This window comes from Bactrocera latifrons, unplaced genomic scaffold (assembly GCF_001853355.1).
Source record: "Bactrocera latifrons isolate USDA-ARS-PBARC rearing strain unplaced genomic scaffold, ASM185335v1 scaffold_161, whole genome shotgun sequence".
NCBI classification, from domain to species: Eukaryota; Metazoa; Arthropoda; class Insecta; order Diptera; family Tephritidae; genus Bactrocera; species Bactrocera latifrons.
In genome coordinates, this window is record NW_017535086.1 from 689,780 (window position 1) to 708,692 (window position 18,913).

The 18,913-nt window shown below is 36.5% G+C and overlaps 1 protein-coding gene across 1 annotated transcript in view; it reads right to left on the reverse strand.

The window, feature by feature from the left end:
• LOC108966482 (nucleolysin TIA-1-like) overlaps positions 1–18,316 on the reverse strand; it is a 58,064-nt gene extending 39,748 nt beyond the window's left edge. The window contains exon 1 of the mRNA XM_018929412.1: positions 18,247–18,316. The gene's annotated coding sequence lies outside the window, so the exon portion shown is untranslated. The remainder of the gene's footprint in view (positions 1–18,246) is intronic.
• Positions 18,317–18,913: the final 597 nt, after the last annotated feature.

Sequence of the window (18,913 nt, forward strand, 5' to 3'; positions counted from 1 at the left end):
TTTCCATTGCTCGCTGAAAAGGTTATATTGACAATGTCATATACTCAGTTTCTCCTGAGTTRCCTTTTCATAAACTTGAGTCAAGCCTATTAAGTGTAATTAGTAACGACAAAAATCTGTTCAGAATAACACTAAATCAGCAGATGAACTTCATCGATCATTCTTTCTTGTCTTAAGCGTGTATTGAGAGTTTCGACTACCGTTTCTTAACATTTCATACTTTGCTTTGTAAATGACCTACTATATTTCCTATATTTTACATCAATTCAGATAAAAGTTATTAAATTTTGCATTTCTATACATTTCCTATTTGTTTGTAAACATATAGACATATAGACAGCTGCTTTAAAACTGTTGCAAAATTTTCCACATTTTTAGCAAAGCATTGATGTGTGAAATCGTTTGCACACTTAAATTTTGATTTTTTATGTCGCACATGAAAATAAAAATACTACAATAAAATACATTATTTGGACATTTGGCAAAGCCTAAGTATAACCACACTAATACATATACGTATATATGTGTCTGTAGTAAATTGAAAAACCCCCGAAGCAATGGGCGTGAATAATATTACTTTAAGGGTCAGTAATTCGGACAGGAAATGGTTAAAAAATAGCATTATCGTCACAGTAAATATGCCGGGCGATATAAGTGACTATATATATATGTATATGAAAACGTGTGCATATTTCTGGATCTATGCCCCAATGTTCATCCATACATTTTGTATGAAGGTTCAAATGTAATATCTTTTGGACATATGGTATTTACATATATAAACATACATTTGAGTGACTCCCACTTGTACTGTAACACAGTCGAACACCCACTCACATACACACACACCCATATAATCCGGGTATGCCTCCTGCTCTGAGTTGCACATTTTTTCCGCAAGARAACACAATTTCAAGAGACATCATTCTGGGACTTATTTAATTTATATGCACGCAGCCGTAGTTTGTACTAAATTTTTCGGCTGTGATATATTTTTAGTATAGTTTTCATTTCTATTTACAAGTGGACTAGTCATTACTGTATTACTCCTTCTATCTATGGCTTTGCTGTTGTCTAGTGTTGCATATAAAGTGTTTGTAGTAATGTGAAGTACAGTTATTTTGACTTGCTTAAGTTAGCTACACATGTAACTATCATTCGCCATGGTAGCCGCACGAGTTAAGCCGTTGCATTATTTATGAAACCGATATACTTTAAGACAATTTTTATTTTAATACATCGACATCTTTGGCAACCTTGTTTGAGTTGTAACAGCATAGAAGTACTGATAATTGATTTGAAGTATTCACCGCTTTTAATATACTAGAAGGTCAGCTACAAAAGGTACAAAATGTTCTTATGCGAATGAGGCCCCGTTGATGTCCATGCTAAAATCGAACCCAATGAATAATTACTCCTGTCAAAGCTAGTTGTAAAACTACCAGCCCAAATTAGCCTGGAACTTCTAAGTTTTGMAATAAATAGAAACAGGAGAACTGACCTTAGTTTTGTTTTGCTTTAACTGAACTTTGGATTATATACAAATAAGTGCTGTTAATACCAAAAAGAGCATTAAAAAGTGCATTTGGTCAGACGAAGCTACCATTAAACACCAAATTCCAAAAGCCGCCGTTACAGTTTTGGTAAACTGTATAAATATAGACGATAAAGTCATGTGTAGAAGTTCATGCAAGTGAGGAAAGTTGGTGTGGGATTTGAGGTGGGAGAGAGACTCCGTGGTCGAGTTTTGACATTCACCCCTGTGGATGAACGTCTAGCCAAAATCCGCATCAAAGTGRCGGTAGAGAAAGATAATGTGACCGAAGAAGCCTTCTATGAGTGCTTGGAGCGTACGTGTGTCACGCCGCCACGATGTCAAAATCGTGCTTGGCAACTTTAACGGCAGGCCTGTTGTATTTAACACAACGGCCCGTATATTCAATCTCCGTTATGAAATATCCCGAAATGGGGTTGAGGCTTGGGTCCAAAATATGTTCAGCTGAAGTCKTAGTTYTCGTCATAGGAMAATTCAACTAGTTACCAGGCTGTCTCCGAATCGAAAAGCTACCAACCAGATCGTTAATGTTGAGATAGTGTGCAGAGTTTAAGACGTGCGTACCCTCTGAGGACCTGATATCGACTCGAACCACTATCTTGCTGCAGCCAAGATAGGCACTCTCCTCTGTGCAGAAAAAAACTCACGTCAAATCTGGTAAATACTGGTTGAGCGATGACTCTCATTTCATGTTTGGCGAAAAAGTTTGTCTCAATCAACCCAAAAATGGAAGGCGCATTTAGATATTTTGGTATGGATCTTGGAACGACACGCTTCGTACCAAGAATATTAGCCAATACGAGATCCTCTGCTATACCTCTGATGCTAACAGTGTCTTTAACGTTATCGATAAGGTATATTGTACACATAAATAAATATAATCATAATAAATCAAATTGAAACCGACACCATTCACAGTTGGTGCTTTTGGAAATATTTTTAATTATTTGGTCTGTTTGTGAAACTTTTCATTTAAATGATATTTTATCTTTAGCAAATAAATAATAAATATCAATAACTACTGTTATTTATAACAGTTTTCTATTTGCTTTGCAACCACAAACATGCAAATGGGCATTTTGGCAAGTTTTAGTTTAATCTCAAATTTCTAGAGTAAATTCTCATTTGTATGTGTATTTGTGTATGCGCAAACTAACGCCATCGAATTTGTACACTTGCAAAATAGTTATATTTCTTTTGCAATGCAGTTGATTTAATGCAAATTTTATTTATGTGAAAAGTTTTATTAAATTTTGCAATTCCTGTCGATGCTTGCTTTTCGACTTATTCTTTTGCAATCTTGGTTTTCGCCGTTTTTCAACCAACGCGCTCATGAGTTTTGTGAACTATTTCATTTTTGCGGTTGCAGGAAATTGAAAAGTTATTTGTGCAAGGAAATGCAAATGTTCAGTGGATAAGCCTCCACTAAAGTGATTCAAAGAGGGTGAGTGAGATGGAGATGGTAGTGAAAAGTAAAGGCATTCAGTGAGCAATCAGCGCAGCACGCTCGTTTGTGCTGTTGCAGCCGGCTAACAAATCCATAAAGTGGCTAAATAACTACGTGAATTATTTTCAGAAAACTACTATGGCGTTGGCGCGTAAATCTGCCGCTCACACATACACACAAACGCACTCGCACACTTATTTGCACGTACATGAAATGGGCTGTTAGCAAATGTGTCGCTGAGCACAGCTTTAACCACAAAGATATTTGCTGCGCATTTAGCTTTGGTGGCTTTAAAAAGTGCACACACATACACACACGCACGTATGCATGTGGATAGTCACACGTAAAGCGCATAAACTACTGAGCGCAGTGAAGTTTGCGAGCGATTTTCTATGCAAAACAACAAGCAAGTGGAAGAAGGATAATGGCGGCAAAAAACGGCATTCGAAAATGCCATAATTTAATTTCCATCATGGCATCATCACCGGCCTCAAACTTGGTTAGTGCGCTTTTTGTGTGTTATCCTGCCGCGCTGGTGTTTATGTGTGTGTCGGTGTGAGTGTACTGCATTGCCATCATAAATCACAGTTACTCACACACACACACAAACATGAGCAGTTACACACAGTTTGCAAATCGAGGCGAATTTAAGTGCATATACACACACACATATATACAAGGCATACACGCTGGACTCTACTATGCAGTTACACATGTGCCGAGTCTTCGAACGCCACCACGTACACCCCACTCTTCGCACATTAACGCCATAAATATGTTGTTGTTGTTGTTGCTGTTGCTGTTGCCACATCGCTGCGCGGCTTCAGCTTTCTCATACTTCGTCTCAATATTATTGCTACCGTTACCGTTACATCAACGCCGCCGCTACTTGCTAATGTGCTGCAATGAATTCGCGCGTTTGTTGCTGTTGACAACATGCTAGCGTCGTTTACGCTGCGCGCGCAGCAATGTTGGAGTTACGGTCGCTTCGCGGTGCTTGGTTGTTGTTGTCGAGTTTGTTTGTATGTATGCAAATACAGTATTTTGTAACAGTGTAACAATATTATTGCTGCTGATGCGCATATACGCGTTGTTGTTGTTATTTTTGCTATTATTATTGTCTCATAGCGGATATTAACATATTATTGTAGCTACTTTTCCCGCTGACACCCATACAGACACATATACTATATCTTTATGGCTGCGCACGTGCTTATGTGTGTGTGTGCTTATTTGTGTAAATGCATGCTATGTTAGCGTTAAAACGTGTGCTTGTGTCGTCGCTTATGCTGATGTTCACCTTCAATTCACTCATCGTCGCTTAAGATACATGGCGTATGAGCAACATTAAATTATCAGTCGACGTACTACCGCATTTACTTCAATTTAATGGTGCACAGTGGTGAGAATTGCTTAACATTTAAATAAAAATAGCACATATATTTACCATATACCACATAGTTATAGAATTAAGAGTGTATTTTTTTGAGAAAGYTAAAAATTAGTGGAAAATCAAACTTCAGCTTTGGAGAAACCCGCCATTTAAATAAACAAAACTTAATTTTGGCTATATTTCCCTTCACAGGTGCATTTATAAAGGGTGCAGGGTATAAAAATATGATTTTGATCGGTTAGTTTGTATGTCAGCTATATGCAATAGTGCATAAGACAATCGTGCCAACTGATGGACGGCTACAGTACCAAAAGATTTAACGATTTCGTTTTATTTACTACCGTCACCGTTACTATATAGTAATAAATGCAAGGCGATATAGACTATCTAAACATCTGGGAGTAATAAAAGACTCAAAGCTCAGTATTAAGGATTATCTAGAATACACTGCATCAAATATGCATTATCAAAAATGATGTCAAATAAAGACTGCGTGCGCTCCAGGCGGCGATTTTGCTCGCAAAGGTTATGAGATCGGTTGTGTTATATGCAACTCCAATAGGGATCCAGGCACTAGGCAATAAAGCACTGTACACAGGCTGTCGGCACTAAGAGTTATCAGTGCTTTCCGAACAATAGCAAGTGACGCTGCTGAAGTAATAGCCAGAATGATGTTCAATGACATTCATGATGTCGCTCGTATAACCGCGGTTATACAAGTGATATTGATTCGTTTATAGGAGCCAAAAGAGAGAAGGCAGTCAAAAGCTTAAGAATATGGCAGCAGTTGTGGCAAACCTCACTGAAAGGACAGTGGTTCCACAGACTGATATCGGATATTCATTCGTGGATCTAGAGAGACAACGGGAACCTGTATTTCCTCTTAACCCAAATCTAAGTGGATATAGGTGCTTTTGAAACTACCAGTACAGATTGCAGCACGACATTAGTACGAAACGTGCTTTGAATACTCTGAGCATGTTTTCTTTCATTGCTCTCGCTTTTTAAGTACAAGAGAAAAACTTACAACCACACTTGGTGGTAGTTTTATTYTGAAAAATTGGACGACTCTCATGCGCCAGTCCACTAAGAACTGGAAACTGATACATATATATTAGAGTCGGCGTCCGTCAGTCCGTGCCATAGAAGCGATCTCAATATCTTATCACTCGCTCGAAGTAATCGTTCGTATTTGCACTTAATGCTTCTCTCTACTAAAAAAAAAGGAAAATAATAAAAGTAATTTTAACCAAATAGCATGCTACATTTTTCAAGGGCTTCATAAATGAATAAAATAATGTGAAAGAGTAAAGGAACACAATAGATCTACGGTTGCGGTGCATACCTTCCCCCATCTACAGATCTCTTTATATAATTGTGGTTCAATTTGAGAACGTGCGACGATTGTAGCATTGTCTCAGAGAAAAATTTTCCCTGAAATTTCGTGCATGCGCCTAATTAAAAAAAAAAAAAAAAAAACTTTTCCATACAAAGACACTATATTATATATCAGACTGACTTTTTCTTATCCGCCCATCAGGCCACGTCGGTGGAGCGCAGCGCAGATTTAATGCGTTTGTCTCAAAAATCCATTTTTGAAGTCGGTGGCAACAAAATGAGATTTTTTGTTCAAAGTCTGAGAAAAAATTAAAATTTTAGTTTTTTGTTTCTTTACTTGCTCCATTTAAAAACGAGATTTGTATATATACTAACAGAATATTTTTAGTTTTTTAATTTTAGAGGAACCAATAATAAGTTATGCTGTCCACGGCGAGATCATTTCGTTTTTGATACACCCAGGGAGACGAGGTCTGAACGGTTGAGTTTTCAACATTTTCATCTCACAATTGCAGGAATTATTGTTCCAATATGTACTTTTGATATTCCATATTATATTTTTGAAATATATGATGAGTTAACTTTTTGCTTTTTATTGCGTATAAATTTCTTCCGAGCAAACATGTTTTTGAAGTTTGCGTAAAGGAAGAGTTTCATTGGCGGCTACACCATATAATACGTACCCTGGATACGAAGGCCAATTTATAGAATATTTCGTATTTGTTGATTTATGGTGTGGTGAATCCATGAAGAAACTTTTGTTTCTTCAATTTTTAAGCTTCTCAACGATTTCGTTCTTTCAAGAGTAAATTAACGCTGTTGATTGTTTTTACATTTTTTGGCTGCTTTATGAGAATTATCCTATGTACTATATCCCAAACTATCAATCATCTCAATCAACTCTATTTATCGGTCATTTTAAATAATTTAAAAGACTTTTTTTATAATTTTTCCTGTAGCTGCCTCTTTGGAGTTCATAACTTATACTTTTTTTATGAATTTTATGGAATTTAGTAATTTTTTTCTATTGCTCTTTTTTTTAAACCATAAACTTCTGCATTTAGAAGGCTATAACTCACAAACAAATTATCTGACAGATGTGTCTTTTAAAGGCTAGGTCATATTAAACTAAAACATGTGGATTCTATATTACTGGCGCCCTCTCAATAGGTCCTGCTCTCTTTTTAGGCAGTAATCATGTTAAATCATTGAAGCTTCCTGCTTATTTCTTAAAAGTGTTCTTGAAAATATAGCTCAACTAGTGAAGGGCTGTGTTTATAATCGCAGTAAGATTAACGAACTATTTTATATAAAGTTCAATTTAATTTCAAAATATTTAAGCATTTTACAATAGAATAAATTTATTCGATAAAACGTAAGCAAGATCTCTTTTGTCAACGTAGTATTTGCATGTTATAATGTCTACATTTGTCTGTCACAATTTATATCGCATCGTCTCAAGCTCAGCTCCACAGTGCCAGTTGATCTCAGAGTAGCAGCAAGGACATCAGCTGTAATATTTATACATATATGTAACTGCAATAGCCCGCAACGCCTTTAACTTATGTCAACGCGCTTATACTTACGCGTATCTGCATATCAGCGCGCATATGCTTAACCGTTATCATATTTATCTGTTTGCATGTGTGCCTCGATAACTTCTGCCGTGAATTATATGCGCACATTCATCAACATCAGCTGCAGCAGTTGCGACACAAAACAACATGGCAATACATAAATATTGTCACTAAAACTGCWCATGTGTATTGAATGCATGTGTGTGTGTATGTGTGTGCGTCGCTGGCAAACGTGCAACGGCACTTTAAAGTCAGCGCATCGTCTGCTGCGCCGCCACCTGTCCTCCATCTTGGCGGCGCGCGCGTTCCAGCTGCAGCATATTGTAATTTGTTGTTTGCGCTTCCTTTTCGCCGGCACTGCGACTCTGGCTGTTGTTGTAGCTGTGTTTAATATTGTTGCCACTGTCGTTACAATATACATTATCCTTGGCATAGCGTCGCATGTTCATTTTGCGTGCTTTTTTCCGTCGCTCTCATCGTTTGCTTGCTGTTTATTTATTTTTATTGCTTTTTGTTGTTATTGTTTTTTTCGCAATTTTTTTTTTGATTACTGAGCAGTTGCTGTTTCATCATTTTCATCATCTTGCAACGCTGGCGTGCCCTCCTTTGCCGCCGCTGTCGCCTCAGCGCATTCGGCTTTGCCTTCGTCTCTGTTTCGTTTGAATTTTGTATTTTTATACATTCTTTCCTGTTGTTGTTGTTTTTTTGTCGCATAATGTGGCTTAAATTTATTTAAAAGTTGCTGCCATGCACATTGTCATTCGCGTCCTCATTGTCCTTATTGCGGCATTGATGTGTGTGTGTGTGTGAGCAACGGTTAAATGCCAAAGACAGACAACAAACTCAMTATGCATACTCATGTGTGTGTGTGTGCGTGTGTGCTCATATATTGTGGACATGTTCTTTTGCCATTTTTTCCAATTTGCCTTGATGGCAAATGGTCTTTGCAAAGGTGGGGGGTTAAGCTGCGGCGCCTTTGCCGTGCCACAGCTGYCTTTCTACTCTTGATAAGTGATACTCTTATGTAATTTAGGCAGATGATGTTGCCAATAACTGGTGACACTTTGCCGCCAGTGACATTAGCGCTGTGACATTTAAATTATTGTCAGTGTAGTCATTCTTCCTGMCATTACTTAACAGTAAGGCACGGGTATTTCGTTTACGTATTCATGTGTGTGTTAATGTGTTTGTGCAATAATTTACACTCTGTGCGCCATATGTAAAGCAGGGGATATTAAAAACAAAATGTATGTTCATTATTTATTAAATTWACAAAATAAGTAGCTGCTGACTTCTTAATAGGTAATGCAATAGAATGAAAATAAGCAGTTAGACTGATAATTAGTTGAAATACATTATATTTGTTAAACAAAAKAATGTTTGTAATATTTTTTGAATAATGAGTTTAAGTTGTGTCAGTCGCCTTAACGAACTTTCAGTAAGATAAATTCCATAAAGCAATTAAGATTTTAAGGTACATTGGGAAAGCACACAGAAATTATAATTAAATACCCCGAGTAAAAGATATTTCAAAACAATTAATTTTTCTAAKTTGGTATGACTGTCCTTAAATTCTGTGCCAATTTTGAGCGCGATCTGTCAAGCAGTTTATTTTTAGCAGCTGCTTAGGTCGGTACATCTCAGTAGTGCGTTGTGATTTTTCAAATGTAAAAAATATCAAAGAAAGAATTTGCCCTCAACTTTGTACTTCTAACCAAATTTAATGTGTGGAATCATTAGGAATGTTGCAAAAGTCATACGGTGATTCAGTTTTATCAAAAATACAAACTTACGAGTGGTTCAAGGCCTGCCAATAGATCGTTGAAGACATGATACGTTCTGGACGACTTTCAATCTCTTCAACTGATATATCAAAAAAGTGAAGAATATGCTGAGATTTTGATGGATATTTTGGGTATGAAACGCATTTTCGCTTGACATCTCCCAACAAAGCTGATTTTTTTAAAGAGTACGATTGTGTCTGTGAACGAAAATTCTTTTATCTAACTTTCAATACCTTTACTAAATTTGGCAAAAATAATTGTCCACAGCAGCGATACCATGTTCGGAACAAAATTTATGAGTGGATATATATCATTTAATCTACTCACTGGGCAAGATTGTCCGCACTGCCGTTAGCGATTTATAAAACCGTTTTATTTGAGATTAAAAAATTCACATAGTTTAATATTTATTAAATATTTTTTATAACAATTTCCATAATGAAAGCCTTTCCTTGATTTGGAATGTCGTTCGCCAGCTTTTAATTTATTTGTTTTTGTTTTTTTTTTTCTTTCCAGCTGTGATAATGTGATACATTTTTCTACCCACAGTCAGATTGTGATAAATCAGAGTCGCTTAGAGCGATTCTCAAAATCTCTGTGATGAGATTAACAAGTGTTACGCTTATATGTCAGAATTTCGGGAAACCAGTAGGTTAATCTTATAATTAGTTRCCGATCGGAATTTGACATATTACCGATCAAAATCAGGCCCTTCTATGGAATATTTTATATTTTTGAAGGGTATATAGCTTCACAAATCGCTGGCTCGAAACTTGTGTTAGACACATATTCTCCTAGGAAAAGTTGTTCAGATTGATGGTTTTTCTATATTTTGGCTCCCTGAGGTCAACCCGCTATAAGGAACATATCTACAAAACTAAAATGTGGAAGATGCAAAATTTCATTCAAAGAAGCATATGTTTTAGCGAAGGTCGCATTCAGCACATTTATTATTTACATACTATATCATATTTTTTGCTAAATCGGCTCACACGTAAACATATTTGAAGGATTTTAAAAACTCTTTCTAAACAAGTTTTTTTGCGTGTTATATAACAAAACTCACCATACAATCCACGCACATTCAACACCCAGCTGATCGACATCAATCTGGCCGGAAAATGTGTCTCTTCAATAAAACGCCAATCACGTATGATATCTGATATCGTAAGCATTGMTATTTGGGTATCTAAATATATATACATATATGTAGGAAGGGAACACAAAAGCGGACAGAAATACTAACAATTACATCCCTGACGAATTGACCGAACTTGACGAAACGAATGAAACAACACAGTTGAATTTGATCAGCGCGGCGAGCAAGTCGCAATGTTAAAAAACTAAGATTATTTAAAAGGCTATAATAAAAGTAAACTTAAATGTAAGACTAAAATTGTTTAAAACTAAAACTTTGTACATGTGRATTAAATGAAAATAATCAAAGTGTGTAATTCATATAAAAAAAAAACATTTTGTACATATACATACATATATGTATCCTAGAAGCAACTTCATACTGATGATTTTTATTAAAAGTTACTTTRTAGAACTAAATTTAATTAATCCTTTAATGTGAGTAATTGCTATAKCATATATATTTAAAGAGCTCTTAAMTGGAAATCAAAATATGACATTTCTCATGCTGCATGCTGAGTTTGCCAAAGAAACCAAAAATCTTCCAGAAGCCAAAATATTTTTGGGTTTCAAATATTCAGTAAATTCATYTGTATGCGGGTAATGAAATACCAAATGAATTAATTGTATTTATGACTATTGCAAAGTTACAATGCGGAATAGATAAATATACATATTCATATGCATTTGTTGCTATTCGTTGTTAATATGGAAATACGGGCGATTGAAAGGAAAATTTTGCTTACGAAAACTCAATTTTATACTAAATTAGATAATCAAATCGAATGAAACCACATGAGTCATGTCATCCATATAGTAAGTAAATATGCTAAATATAGTATGTATATCTCGGTTTATTTAGATACAAACCTTAATATGAAGAGTTATRTAAATACTAGTATATAGTAACGTAAAATCACAAAAAGGCTGATAGCTTTTTGCCTAAAATACAATTAACTCATTGGTATTTTATGATGCCTTTTGGCCATAATAGGATATACAATTATTTTTGTGTTATATATATGTACATAAATGTAWATAGTCTGCATTYGGACCGAAATGTTMGAAACATGATCGATTATGTTGTGATAGATGGACGACATGTCGTCACTGTCCTTGACTTGCGTACGCTCCGATGAATTAACATCGAAACAGATCATTATCTTGTTGTGGCGCAGCATGAACGCCCACCAGAAAAAAACACAGGAAAAGTACGACGTCGTGAAGCTACCATCACAATCGACAGTGAAACGGTTTTTATTTGACTTGCACTCCGGCTCTCTGAAGGCATTAATCAGCAACTCGGTATAAGGTAACTGTGGGACGGCGTTTAAGTTCCTAAAGGTAGTGATCTAGCGACTGATGTTCTAAGCATACTGAAGTTATGGAGAGAACACTCCTTCAATATGCTGAACGGCAGTGAAAGTTTAACATCTGGAGATGGGTCCCCAATCGATGACGATAGAGTACAAGTAAATGTTTCTTTAGCCAAAGCGGACACAGAGATCACAGTTACAGGGTTTGTGCGGACTGAGTCGTCTTTAAAAAATGTGTTGAACCAATCGTTACAGTTCTTTAAAAACTTTCAAAGCATACACCTTCTGCGTTGCTGCAGCGCTGCCAGCGTGATTTCCAAGCATTGAATTCGTCACGGAAGACATTTTCCGAAATAGCCTTGCGACCCGATGCTTGGATCCCCTCTGTCGTGTCAAAATGCTTGCCTTCCATCGGCTTTTCTCATATCATACTCAAATATTCATGACTTGTCACCTGTGATTACGTTACTAAAAAATTGGAGGTTATTTTCATACATGTTCAAATTTTCTTGGCATACTTCCACTTGCTGCAAGCTCTCGTCGTTAGTGAGTACTTTTATGACCATTTTCGCGTACTCCTTGCACATGTACAAGTACTAGATTTTGATAAATATAATATCTAGGCATTTAAATGAATTCTTATTAGATGGTTTGAGTTCAACGCAAGTCACATTGTCGGCGTTTGTCGAAGTCGCGGGTCTCCCAGCTCGGTCTTCATCAGCGACCTTTTTCCGGCCCTCCAAAAAGGCCTGGTGCCAACGAAACACACCTCTTTTTGCTAATGCAACATCTGGGTAAGCCTGCTTGATCATATCAAATGTCTCTGTCGCAGATTTATCGAGTTTCACATAGAATTTAATTGTGTCTCTCTCTGCTCTAATGAACGCTGCAATTTTGGCTAGCACCACACACAGAAAGACAACGCGCGAAAATGCTTATCTTGACTCTCCAGGTGCTCGGAGACAACTGACCAGCCGCTCGTTCGTTAGCTACGAACGCCTTCTACGGAATCCAGTCGCGCTCGTTCCGATGTACAGTTGCGAAGGACGAATTTTACGGACAAACCCTTAAAAATTAATATACCAACAAATAATTTTTATTTAATTATTTACGAACAAGAATATAGGAATTCAAGGTTCTATAACTTCTTTGAAATTGTAATTAACATCTAAATTCACCAAAAAAGTTTTGTTCAAATACTCGTACTCAAACCCTCAGATGCASTAACAACATTCTAGGGACACCAGTTGAATTGTTTATGTCTTATTTCTCTGTTTTGCGAAAATGCAAATACATTTCATTTAAGCAATTTGGTTTTATTAAAGTTTCATTGTTCTGTTTATTGTCGTGGTTTTGTTTCATCAAAGGAATTTAATTTAGTACTTTTCAACGCCCGTTTGTTGTTTGGTGGTTTCAAATAATTGCCGGTTAACCGCATTTAAGTGAGAACGGTGCACCTTTTTTAAATCGTTGGTGTGGGAAAAAAGGTGCATACGGWTCTCTCTTAAGGAGCACATAAAAAATATATGTCTGTAAGCACAAGCGCTCATAAATACCCACATACTTCACACATTCATCCTTTTCGCCGACAGTCAGTCAAATTTTACTCGTACGGAAATGCTGAGCACGTCACAATGCCACAACTGATGAGGGTATCGCTTTGAAATTTGAAGCGTTCAAGCAGAGACATTGTTTTGTGCGAGCRCTCGCTAAGCAGGCAGTTAAAATTTCACAATTTTAAAGCCTTCTAAACTGTTTCATGAAATGGTTGCCTAAGGGCACATATCATTATTATTTTTCAAAGCCGAAGAAAAATTTTGTACGAGGGTATCATGATTTTTTTTTTACTTGAGGGAATGGTGAGAAAAAACAACTTAACATATTCTTTCCTAAATCACCATGTTGGTGAAAGGGAAAGCTGAAAAATCCATCATAATTGGTAGACGAAGTAAGAAATAAGCTTTTGTGTAACGATTCCATTTTCAATATGAGGTATAATTATCGCGAGAGAGGATGGATTATGCGTTGCACATGGAACTCATTTTTAAGTCATTGCAGGCATATGGAATACTCAAGCWTTTCTATTACTATAATGGTTTTTAATGTTGAAGAGCGGTTAAATTTAACTCATGAAGAGTATAAAATACTCTGTCTGTCAACACCTTAAGGTTATTACTGCGCGAATCTTTCATTTTTGACTTTTTTCAAATCAAAAAACTTGGAATATGATACCATAAAAGGATTTTAGAGATCGATTAAGCTCTCTTGTGGCTAGTTCTAGTATTTTCGAAATAAAGCTAATTTTTTATATATTTGCATTGCTGGGCTAGTAAAGGAATAGTTAGAGGGTAGTCAAGGTACATCAATATATTGGAAGATAGCTGAAGCTAGAATTTTTGCACCTTTTCTCGATTTCCTTCTTGTTAACGAAGATTTTGTTTCGAGGGATACTTCTCATGGTCATCAAAAGAACTCTGAATCATAATTATAGAGATGGTTTTCGCAAGATCTGTAAAATGTTCTGAGCAAGCTGGAAATACGAAATTAGTTTCACAATACCTTGTAGCAACTTCCTAGCAAAACTTCTGTCTACTTCATACATATCTAGTAAATAATATTATAGTGAAACTTATGCTGAACCTATTTTTATAGTTTTCACAAGGGCTTAACAGTATTATTTTTTCTATAAACGATTTCTGTAAAGATACATATATCACTGAAATGTAATATATCAGAAATCTGTTGAAAATACCAACCATATATTGAAGAGTGGGATATCAACGCTCCTCAAGTCTTTAAAATTCAAGTCCACTTGAATTTAGCCTCCCCTTACTTKTTTATAATTCAGTAGTGCTCTTTTTTATTCTTTTCATGTTTGCTTCAATTCCTGGGCAATTGTTTGTTTGCCAACCCACTTTGTAAGTGTAACATTCGCAAGTGTTTACGCCACTGGCTGCGTGTCTTACATGTCATATGTTTGTATGTATATATGTATGTACAACGCACTTACGCATGAATATCATTGTGTGCATGTCACGAACAAAATCATGGTTGTCTCTGTGTGTGTGTCAAATATTTTCAGCTCTTGCCTCGCTTTGACGCTACTGAATTTCATGTGTTTAATAGTTGGAAAATGCGACAAAGACACGTTTTAAGCATCAAACGAAAACCAACAGTGCAGAAAATCAGAAATTTGAAACGCCTGCGGCAGCGGCATTGATTTAAAGCAGAATGCCGGTTGACATTGTTGCTTTGATTTATTCGTACTTGTGTGAGTTTTACGCACTTTTTGACATTGCGAATTTCTTTATTAAATTTATGTTCGTGTATGTATGTTTTTTTGCGTGTATTCGTGTCGTGAAAAATTTGGAATATTGATATGCTATAACGTTAGTATGTAAGAATAAGAGTTAATGGTGTATGCGAGACGTATGATATTGGTAGACATACCCATAGCTTAAATTTATGTAACATAAGTGAAGTTGTAAGAAATATTGAAAAGTAATTTTTGTAGTATTTTTTGGTGTACAGTAAGACTACCAGCTCTCGACGATTTTCTTTGTTGCCTATTCAAGAAAACATCGCTATCAGTAGAATGGGAAGAGCTCCACGCTCCTCATGTTAATTAGGCCAGCGCTGAGCTACCTACGATTGGTTGCAGTGATCTCTTTACCCTCAGTGAGGGCAGTTATGAGAGTGCTAACAGGCCACGGCAAAAATGCTGTAATGTTGAGAATCTTAGCGTTACCAGATGTCAGCTTAAAGCAGCTGTGTGGAAGAGACTTTGTGGAAACATCTCAACACTTCCTTCTTCCGTCATGGCTTAAACACTTGAGAGATCACACTGTTAGGTATCCCGAGCTAGTTGTCTATTTTTACGGCTTCACAAAGAGCTTCATTTAGTACTCCAATTGCGATCACTGGATCAGTCATCGAASTTATCCTAACCTACCCAATGGTTACTTAAATCGTAGCTCCTGTTCTAAAGTGATAAAACCATTCAAAATACTGAACTCTCAAAGCAAATAAACAGAAAAATTTAATGCAGGTATATCAATAAGAGTTCTTTGGTCCACGAGCTTGACATTCAACACAGGAGCTCTAAATTTATGCCTATATATAACGCAGAGTTMGTTTCGATTCAATGGATTGTAGTCAACACACATGAGTTTTTTTTTTACGATTTTATTGAATTCAATGAAATTATTCAACCGTATGATACTTGTGTCAGAATATACATGGTATTTCAATTTAAGACCTCATACAAACTTCTTACACAGCTTGTGTTAGAATTAAAAAGCAACTTGAACTTTGTACGTTTTTCTATGTGTGGATTTCTTCTTGGAGATTCCAAGTGTAGCGAGGTCCATCTCCACCTGGTCTTTCTAATGAAGTGGAGGTCTTTCAATTCGCCTGCTTACTTCGACGGATACTGCGTCCAATACTTTCAGAGCTGGAGTGTTTTCAAGCATTGGAACGACATGGTACATACGCCTGCTGTACCAGCTCGATTAAGTTTGCTGCTCCAATCAAAGAATGGAGCCATGTGTAGAAGTTCACGCAACTGAGGAGAATTCTCTGAGCATCATTCACTTGGGAGTGGCTAGAAACGATTATTTTACCTACGGCTCAAGCACCGCAYGACTTCCAGTCTTAGRCCATGTATCCTCTTGGTAGCCTAAGAACATCATCTTGAAGGCGTGCTTAAGTGAGAAGACGAAACATCMTCTAACCAGTATTGTGCGCTGAGTTTGGGACTAGCCCCAGACCCAACACTATCAATGAAAGGAATAAAGCCTGGAATTTGTGGTTTTAGTGTGGTATAAATGTCATCAATCTTTAAACATTTCCTTAAAACTAAATATTTTTCAAAAATATTGTAAATTTTGGACACCTTAATTCTACCACTGCGATTATCTTCACAGGCAAAGCATATAACGAAGTTTGTATGTAAAACACTTTCACTTAAAATGCATAAATAATTTTGTATTCTGTTTTGGAAAACATAATCTATACCCTCATCAGCCCTCGCTAGTCGACGCCAAGGGTTAATTCGACAAAATAACGATTAGAACTAAAAGGTGTTACACGGCCCAGTAACAGCAACAAACATATGACTTTATTTAGCGAGTAGTAACAGTAGGAAAAGTGCTTAGTTTGCTTTTTCAGCTTATTTCAGCAAGCTTGGTAATAATTTGGGTATGAAAAAGTTAAAATATTAAAAGGTAGAGGTTAGAGGTTATGTAAAAACTTTCACCAGCGTAGCAAGTTTCATTATTTACATCCCTACATGTGCATATGTAGTGAAGTATTGAGTAGGGCTCCGCCAGTTTAAACACACAGGCAAACGCCTGTCTCTTATACACATCTAGATGTGTATAAGAGACAGGTCATATGTAGTGAAGTATTGAGTAGGGCTCCGCCAGTTTAAACACACAGGCAAACGCAAAATATAACAGTGCAAAGGAAAAACAGCTCAGCGAACGCTATAAGCTTTCATCCATYTGATACTTTTGATATTTAAAGCTTGCGAAAGCATAAGCTTATATGTAAAAAAGAAAGTGCGTCTGGCTTTTGAGCGTCGACTTGTTTAATTTCTGTTGACAGTGTGGTTTTTAACTTCATTAATCCCCAGCGYTGGCTGCTTGGCTGACTGGCTGTTTACTTGTTATAACATTTGGCAGCAGAAGYATATGTATATATGTATATGTATATGTATATGACTGTGTGTGTAACAAAGTTGTGACATAGCTGTCAAGGTTTAAGGCATAATATTTTCGATTCTCCTGCCGAAAACTGAGTCAGCGACTGCTGAGTTAAATCTTGTCAAACGTGAAGGGCGCGCGGCTGCTAACCGCCAGCAAAAGCCAAGAGAGAAGTTAAAAGAAAAACTGCTGGAAAATGGGTTTCCAACTCAATAAGCACTTTGCGATTTTCAGATGAGCGCCAAGTGGCAGCACACATTGTTTCACAAATATGAGTATGTATAGGTGAGGTTATAGTAATGGTTAACATCCGGTGCGCTACACCAATACAAWCGCCTAGTAAAATATGTATGCGTGCGCACAGCGAAAGTATGACAGTGGAAATGTCTTCATCTTTGTGCTTAATTAACCTCTTTTCAGTTGAACAGCCGCCACTGTTGCCGCTGTCAGGCGTTGCCTTGAAGGTGTGTGACATGGTACACCTTTTGGCCCGTCAGTCAAATCGACTGTGCCACTGACTCGCCATATGACAGGCGTATAAATGTTTTGCCAGTGTATGCGTGGCGCCATGTGACTGACAGACAGCGCTTAAGACAGTCTGGGCGCCAGGCTTAAGCGGCTAATATGGTCCCAGTTGGTTGAGAAATGACTTTATAGACTGACAGCTGACACAGCTGATGAGCGACGGACAAACGAGCGTGCAGCGCTTGAGAATTCCGAATTACTAACACTCGTGTTGTGGTGCTGTATGTGCTTGTGAATGGTGAGGGCTGGTATTGGGTAAAGTCTTACAGCTGCGAATTCGTGTCAGTTTGACAACAGTTGGCGTTGGACGCATTGAGTTTGTAGAGAATTTAAATTTTTAATTTAGTGGCAAGTGTAAAAAAGGAAAAAACATGAAAAAGCTTTCTTACGATTTAATCGTTTTAGTAATTATAGAAATGTATTCATATATATATATTTGTTATATTTTTTTTGATAYTTTGCAACTCACCGATTTCTTCACAAACGAGACAAAACCGTATCCTTTCGATTTTAGCGTTTGTGGATCGCGCACCACTCTGCAGTCTCTGTAAAGAAAAGAATCCGTGAAAATAAATTAGTTTTTTTTTTTTGTCTTTTTCCACTTCCAAAGCTGATATACTTTACATTAATTAAATTGTAATAAAATATATATATTTAGCGAAAACTTAACTTAAAGGTCTAAACGATAATGTTATACTTTTTAAACACAGCGTAACATTTTTGTGTATTTATGGTGGATGCTAGACTTAAAATCGTACATTTTAGGTTAAAAGTGGCGAGCTTGTGATTAGAGTCGAATATTCCTAACAAGACATAATTTCATACAGTTTGTTTGCAGAACTAATACAAATTGGAAGCGAAAGAGTCTCGGCCATATGAACCATATGTGCAAGTGAAGAATAATTATTTATCTGAAAAGGGCGATTCCATATTTATTTCTGACTGGAGGCAACCATAAGTGCTTATTCGCATGTAATAATGCTCGTACTATATATATACATATATATATATATATATATTATTCATGTGTTACCTTAGTATAACAAAATTTTTGCGCAAATAAAGAAATCACTGCAACAAATCTGATTTGAAACGGTAAGAAGGATAAAGCTGGATTTACACATATCTACATTTAA